This window comes from Pinus tabuliformis, chromosome X, assembly GCF_031772625.1.
Source record: "Pinus tabuliformis cultivar Carrire ecotype Pingquan chromosome X, CPIR1, whole genome shotgun sequence".
Classification (NCBI taxonomy): domain Eukaryota; kingdom Viridiplantae; phylum Streptophyta; class Pinopsida; order Pinales; family Pinaceae; genus Pinus; species Pinus tabuliformis.
The window spans coordinates 733572024-733580522 of record NC_142308.1 but is presented as its reverse complement, the minus strand read 5'-3'; positions in this window follow the sequence as shown (position 1 = coordinate 733580522).

Sequence of the window (8499 nt, the reverse complement as noted above, 5' to 3'; positions counted from 1 at the left end):
GCCTTGGCCATCTTTTGTCCTAGATGCACTATGAGGCATCCTAGGAATGAATGTCCATTGAACTCTATTGAAATTTTCTCGGTTTGTGAAGAAAACCACTCCATAGATAAGTGCCTTTCTTTACCCAGACTCAAAGTTGTATATCAAGGAGATGAAGGGGTCACTGAGCAGCTTTGCTACATTAACCCAAGGAGACCTCATGGGCCTAGACCATACCAGCAGGGCATGCAAGGGTCATCTCATGCATATTACAACCCCAACCAAACCACAATAATACCTTCTTAGGGACCCCCTTCTCATCTTTCTTGGTCTACACCCCCTCCTTGGTCCTATGCATCTCAGTATCATTCCCAGCCAACCAGCCAGTCATTTCAACCTTATGCTCCACCACAACCTTAGTGGAATACACCACTCTAGGGGTGGAGGCCCCAATACAACAATGCTCCAACTCTATTACCTCTACCACTTGCCCAACCGCAACTCCTACACTCTGCTCCACCCAAGCAGCCCCAGATGCTTGCCCAACCAAATCCGAACCTAAACAATAGGCAATCTCAACAAGTCTACAATGGAGAGACATCATATCCAACTTATGTTGTGGAAATCCAGGAGATTAACCTGAGATGTGGTAGAGTTCTCCCAGATAACCAACCTCCCCCTCCACCTAGGGAGGTTGAAGAATAAAGAGAGGAAAGCAACCTTAAAGTAAATCCGCCCTTTCCTGAGAGATTAACCCAACCACTCTAGCCTACCCGAGAAGAGACTGAACTTCTGGGATAATTGAAAAATCCATGTGTAAAGATACCCCTTCTTCAGGCAATAAAATATGTTCCCATTTACAATAAGTGGATTAAGGAAAAATTATTCAAGCATCCAGGGAGGCAAAAAAGGGATGCCCCTACCATTAATGTCATTGGGAAACTATCTGACTTAATGTTGGGGTAGGTAATCTGTCCAAAATATTTGGACCTTGGAAGCCCTATAGTAGATGTGCACATCAATGGCACCATTGTCCCACACACTCTGATCGATCTTGGGGCTGCCATTAATGTGATGACCAAGGACACCATGCTCAAGCTCAACCTCCAAGGGTCATTGAGGAAGACCACAACAGTTCTGCAACTTGTAGACCGTTCCACAATAACCCCCTGAGGAAATTGTGGACGAAGTGATAGTCTCCATTGACTCTTGGGAATATCCTATAGATTTCCTAGTTCTCCAGCCTAAGGCTAAGCTTACTAGCTATCCTATCATCCTTGGGAGGCCATGGTTGGCCACTGTCGATGCTTACATTAGCTGCAGAGTTGGGAATATGACCATCAAGAATGGGCATATGTCCAAGCAGTTAGTCTTATACCCTCCTGATCAACCTTCTCTAGAGCATGATTTACCTTTATGGTTGGAGGAGGAGGAAGAAGATGAAGTTTATTCCAACAAACTTTATGCTTTGGAAGCAACCATGGGAGGACGACAACAAGATGAGGATGACTTGATTGAACACCTACTCCAAAGTCCAACTCCTGATTCATTACCTTCAGAAGACGCAGTAAAGGAAACATAGAAAAATAATTTAATTGACTTATGCTTGGCCAATTCCAACCCACTTTGTGTCAAAACCATAGAATTCGGCCCAGAGAGAACCTTGAAAATCAATCCATCTCTTTCTACTCTCGAAGAGGAGAAGATATGCAACATGTTAAAGGAAAATCTAGAAGCCTTCGCTTGGAGTTACAAGGAAATGAAGGGAGTACACCCATCAGTGTGTACTCACCACATATACATCAAAGAAGGTTGCAAGCCGGTCCGGTAACCACAAAGGAGGATGAATCCAGCTCTTAAAGATATAGTCAAAGAAGAACTGCAAAAACTGCTAGATGCAGGATTCATTTACCCTATCTCCGACAGTGAGTGGGTCTCTCCTTTGGTGTTAGTTCCCAAGAAAAATGGTAAGTGGAGGATTTGTGTTGATTACAGGGAGTTGAACAAAGCCACAAAGAAGGATCATTTTCCTCTACCCTTCATTGACCAAGTGCGAGATGGCCTGACAGGGAAAAGGCTTTTCTTTTTCCTAGATGGATTCAGTGGGTACAACCAAATCTAGATCTGCTTAGAAGACCAGGATAAGACCACATTCACCTGTCCTTGGGGTACTTTTGCCTACAGAGTCCTTCCTTTTGGCCTATGCAATGATCCTGCCACTTTTCAGAGAGCGGTCTTGAGTATTTTCATTGAATTAGTCCATGATGCGGTGGAGAGTTATATGGATGATTTTACACCTTATGGCTGTGATTTTCAAGAAGCCCTATCTAACCTAGGAAAAGTACTGCAAAAATGCATTGAAATGAACCTGTCTCTCAGTCCTGAAAAATGTGAATTCTTAATGACTGCAGGGACTGTGCTAGGTCATTCAATATCTCAATAAGGACTGTAGGTGGACCTAAAAAAAATAGCTATCATCCAAAGGGTCCCACCTCCTCAAAATCAGAGAGATGTCAGAAGTTTTCTAGGGTTAGTTAGATACTACCGAAGGTTCATAAAGGATTTTAGCAACTTGGCCTCTCCTTTATTTGGTTTGTTGGCCAAAGATTATGATTTTATATGGTCAAAAAGCTTTCAAGAGGCCTTAGACATCCTAAAGGATAAGTTAACCACTACAACAATTCTCTGAGGCCCAAACTGGGCCCTCCCCATTCATATTCATGCTGATGCCTCACACAAAGCCATAGGAGTAGCCATAGGTCAGATAGATGAAAAACCGCCTTATGCTATCTATTTTATCAGTAAGAACTTATCAAAGGCTGAACTAAATTATACAGTAACCAAAAAGGAACTCCTCATTATTGTGCATTCATTAAACAAATTTAGGCATTACATTACAGGCTATCAAACATTTGTGCACACTGACCATGTTGCAATCAAATATTTAATGAACAAACTAGATGTGAATGCTTGAATTATAAGATGGTTACTTTTATTATGGCAATTTGATCTAACCAGTGCTAATAAGCCCAATAAGGAAAATGTTGTTGCATACTTTTTATCTAGGGTAAATTTGCCTGCAGGTGAAAAAGGAATGGTGGTGACCAGTTGCCGAACGAGCACTTATTTGCTATTTCAATTCTCTGTCCATGGTTTGCTGATATGGAAAACTATTTGGTATTATCACAGTTCCCACAAACCTATCCTCCAAAGAAAAGAGCAATATAGTCAGGAAAAGTGCCCCCTTCATTTGGATTGGGGGCAATATTTTCAAAGTTGGTCCAGATCAAATCTTGAGAAGGTGTGTCAGGGAAGAGGAAGTCTTTGACACCCTTCTAACCTGTCATGATCGGCCTTGTGGAGGTCACTTTGCAACAAAGAGTACAACATTCAAAGTGTTACAAGCAGGCTATTATTGGCCCACTCTTCATCAGGATGTGTAAAAATACACCAGTCTGTGTGATCGGTGCCAAAGGATGGAAAGGTCTACTCCAAGAGATGAAATGCCTCTGCAGCCTCAAGTGACTTTCAAGCCATTTGACAAGTGGGGCATGACTTCATTAGGCCTATTGACCCTCCTTCAAAGCAACAATAGTACATTATTGTGTGCACTGATTATTTGACTAAGTGGTTTGAAACCAAGGCAATTAAGGCAGCAACAGAAGAGAAGGTGGATGAGTTCTTAAGGGAGAATATATTCTACAAATTTGGGTACCCTAGAAAGCTGGTCACAGACCAAGGCAGCCAATTTACCTCAAACATGATTGAAGACCTACTCAGTTATCACAAGATCAAGCATAGGACCTCCACTCCCTATCATCCACAAGCTAATGGGAAAGTGGAGGTGACCAACAGAGCATTGGAGAGCATCTTAACCAAGGTGGTGAGAAGTAGCAAGAAGGATTGGGTAGAAAGGCTAGTTGAGGCCACCTGGGCCTATAATACCACATGGAAGACCACCACTAGATTCACACCCTATGAGCTGGTCTATGAGAAAAAGGCCTTGTTGTCCATTGAATTTGAATATAACACATTAAGGATGGCGGCCCAACTAGGTTTGGATCTCAGCAATGCACAAAAAGAGAGATTATTCCAATTGAATGGTTTGGATGAATTCAAAATGCAGGCCCTCATACATACAGAGGTAGTTCAACTTTAGAGGAAGATCTGGCATGACAAAAACATTAAGGAGAAGCAATTTCAGGAAGGCGATTGGGCAGTGTTATATGATTCTAGGTATAAATACTTCAAGGGAAAGTTAAGGACAAGATGGCTCAGACCTTATTTTTTGTAAAGATGCCATGATAATGGTTTAGTGCAAATCAGAACCATAGATGAAGAAGCCATTCCTTTGCTTGTTAATGGACATTGATTGAAAATGTACAAGAGACATTTATCAAAACAAGAGTTCGTTGATGATATCAATAAAACAATGATGATAGTGGAGCAAGTTCCAGCTCCTCCCTCATCAAATCACTAAGAAAAAAAGCAAAAAGAATAAGGACTCAAGTGAAAACCTCCATGAGGTGCCTGAGTCTCATCTTTGGGTTGAAAACCTCCTGAGGTGGCCCAGTGATGACAAAAAAAAAGAGAGAAAGAAAAAAGAAAAAAACAAAAAGAGAATAAGAATATCCCTGGGTGAAAACATTTCTTGAGGCGCCCAGGGCAAAAAAACTAGGGTGAAAACCTCTCTGAGGCAACCTAGTTGTCTTCAAAAAAAAAAAAAAATCATGAAATTTCCATTTGCAGGTGGGCGAGAATTAGGACAGTTAAGGAGAAAATGAGGATTCCAAGGAGACCCCTGCCACTCACATATTCATTTTTTCACTCCTTCCCATGCATTCCTCCATCATTTTTGTCATTTTTCCACTCCATTGCTTCGATTTATACAAAGATTGTGTTTTCTATAGGATCCCCTAAAAACCTACAGGATGATCCTGTAGGAATCACGGTGGCCTAGAAATCCTACAGGAAGCAATTCGAAGGCAAATGATGGACTTGTTAGGTCCCTAAAATTCACCCTATTCATGATCTAGCACCTCACCTCATCCACCATCATCATCCCTACACTCACCATTCAAAAAAAGATCAGTTTCAACAATTTTTTCTAGTCTTCAAAGAAAAAAATGGAAACAGAGAGTAAATAGCATCACTTGAGTATCCTTTTCTCTCCAAACTCCCACTCCTTTCTATCCATGTCACCATCCTCACAACCCTAGCAAGCAAAATGATTAAAGCATTCTGAGGGAGAAGTAGCTACAGGACATCTTGTAGGAAATCCTATAGCAGCCTATCCCATAGAATACCAAAAACACCAACAACAAGTCTTCACCATGATGATCCAGGATCTCCAAAGTAGCATCATCAGATCTTCAACCATAGATACCTACAAAAACAAAGAAGCCATTAGCAGACAGCAAGAGGAGGAAGAAGAATGGCATGCAGCAAATATACAAAACAGCACCTCTGGTCTTCAACAACTGCAGCATAGCATTATAACCACAGGTAAGTATCCCACTTGCTCTCTCATATGCATCATGTAGTAAAACATTGTAAGGGTTATGGGATAGTTAGTTTATAAGTGAAAAGGTGGCCAGTTAACTTGGACACCTTCATTCAGTCATCACATGCACAACCGGGTGTCCTCTCACACGTGGTTGCAGTCAACTCAAAGACAGAGAAGGAGTAGGACAAAAAGAGGTTAAACTACAAATCTATGAGGTGGGAGCTGATTACGAGGAGTGGGAAATGATGAGGTGGTAGTGGGGACCAATGGTCCAAAAATGGCAATGTACCTTTGCTTCCAGCACACCACCTCACCCTGAATCACCATAAGAGGAAATAAAACATCGTTCCCATGCATTCATGCATTTCACTCCTCAAAACTCCCTCACTCAAGTTGCTCTCATAACCCAGGCCACCCACCAAAAGCAAAGAACCATCGTTCACTGCATAGGAATTCCTACAAGATACAAAGACTGTCTACAGGATTGGCAGAGAAGATTTCAGAAGGGATGTCACGGGAGTTGGCCACTGCAACTAGTTTAAAGAGGTAGGCTCTAAAATTACGTTCCCCTTTGTAAGTAAATGAACCAAGGATACTCTAAATTTGAGTAAATTTAGCAATTGTGTGAATGGAATTAAATACACAGTCATATTTGTTTTGCTCCTGCATGTGAATGTTTCACCCCTCTCATTTTCTCCTCAAGCTTCACCAGCAAGATCACAGGATGGTTTAATAGGAGAGAACCCACAAACACTGTGATAATCCAACAACACCCCCAAGCGCTTGAAATCTTCAAAGACATAATTGGATGGGATTTTTCTAAAAATTCAGAGGGTATGATAATGAGGTGGCTCAAGAATTTTCTCTCTCCCTCACTCCACACACTAGAATCCATGCCACTATTGTAATAAGGGGCCTCACTATAGATGGCACCCCTGAGCTCATTAGCAGGGTCACAAAACTTCCCCTAGGAATCCCATGGAGAAAAGAAGAGAAAGGAGATAGCCAGGTTACCAAAAGAAAATTCTTTTTAGAAGGCGAGGAACCCACTGAGGACAAAAATGGAGTAAGGGGGTAAAGTCTGCCATATCCATGGAGTGAGGTAGGCTACCAACTAATCAAATAAATCTCATGTGAGGGTAATTATAGTGTTTTCTATGGCTATCATTTCAAGATCATTGAAGAATTAAGATTTGGATTAGAAACACCCTCTCACCAAAGGCTCAACATACCATATATCTTGCTTCAATCACTCATAGACTCAAGCATCAAAGCTAAGGAGGGGAATTCCCAAAATTAGCTCACCATGGGTTGATTAGGATCCTCATCGAAGATTCCCTCCAAAACCTCAGAAACCCTATAACAAGGTCAATTTTCAAAGACATGCCAACAGAGGATGATAGCAAAGCTCTCACTTATGATGTTAGTCCTACTGTCAGTGAAGAGGAAGTAAAATAGGAAGAGGAAGATACAAAAGGAGATGAGGATGATATCGATGAAGAAGGAGCTAACACAGAGGAGCATGATGACGATGAAGAGGAAGAGGGAGTAGAGAAGGAGGATGATGAAGAAACAGAGGAGGAAATTAAAGAGGAACATGATAGAGATGATGAAGATCTACAAGAAGAAGAAGAGAGGAAAGACAGAGAGGAAGAAGGCAATAAAACAAAGGGGACATAACACAAAGAGGAGTCACCTAGGGTGTCTCCAGAGGCGACTGAGAGAGAGGCAACAGCTGCCCTCACTACTCTCAGCACCCTAATCAAGAAAAAAGGAAAAAGGTAGAGGCAGACCCCACTATATTTCAGGACAAGAAAAAGCACAAGAATAAGACAGGGAAGCCACAAACATCAACCAAAATTCCTATTGAGATTGAAGATTCCCCTACACAAAAAGACAAAATGCCTTCCCTTAAGTCCCCTATCACCTATGTGAAGAGGCCTACTACTAGATCAACTTCCTTAAAGGGTAAGGCAATCCTACAAGATCCGCAACAAAAACTACAAGAAGCAAAATAGTCCTATAGGATACTCTACTGAATCTACAAGAGGCATAGAAATTGGAAAGAAAGGTAGGGGAGCAGCAAGAAGCTAAAGAGGAGGACCCAGAGACAAAAGAAACCATCCCCCAACCTAACCTAGACTCCTATTACCGATTTATTGAAGGAGGCAAGGTCATACCTAAAAAATTTGCCTGCCCACTGTTCTTTGAGCTTGAGAAGGAGAGGGACAGAACTCACCAATGGATGCAAATTGCCAAATCAAAGGGGGTAGAAGACATTGGGCACATGGAAGAGAAACTCAAAGAAATGGGTAGAGAGCTAAGTGGCTTGAGGGACAGAGAAGCTATAATGAGAAATTAGCTAGAGACAAAAAATGTATGGCTGAGGGGACAACTGTAGGAAAGAGAGAACCAATTAGCAGGTATGGCCAGCCTATCCTTGGAGGCAATCCAATGTAGGATTCCATCTAAATCCTATGTTGTCTACCTCAAAGAACAATGGTTGTAGTTTCATATTAAGACACTAGCACAGAGGGGAACCATGCCATTTTAGGACTACAAGCAATTTATTGATCTTTGTGATCAAAGTACACTAGAAGATAGGGCCAAAATGGTTGATTTTTATTTGCACAACATGGCCCTCATAGACATGAATGTATTGGACACTAATTCCAAGCTAGGAGATCTACAATTAATGGCTTTGGCATCATGGATGAACCATGAGGAGTCAAGGGCTGCAGAGATGAAAAGGATATTGGCAAGAGAGAAAATTGAACCTCTTTTGATTAGAGCTGAACAATCAAATCCCATGGCCCTCATCAGTACCCATAATTTGATTGCAAATGATCCTCAGCTGGCACCTAGATATCTTGCTTCCCAAGAGCAAGAAATTTCACATTTTGAGGACATGTTTAGGCTGCTAGGAGATGATAGTATACATGCTTGCCTAAGAAGATGGAACACACTTCCATACAACTTAAAGATAAGACAATATCACTACCCTCAAAGGTTGA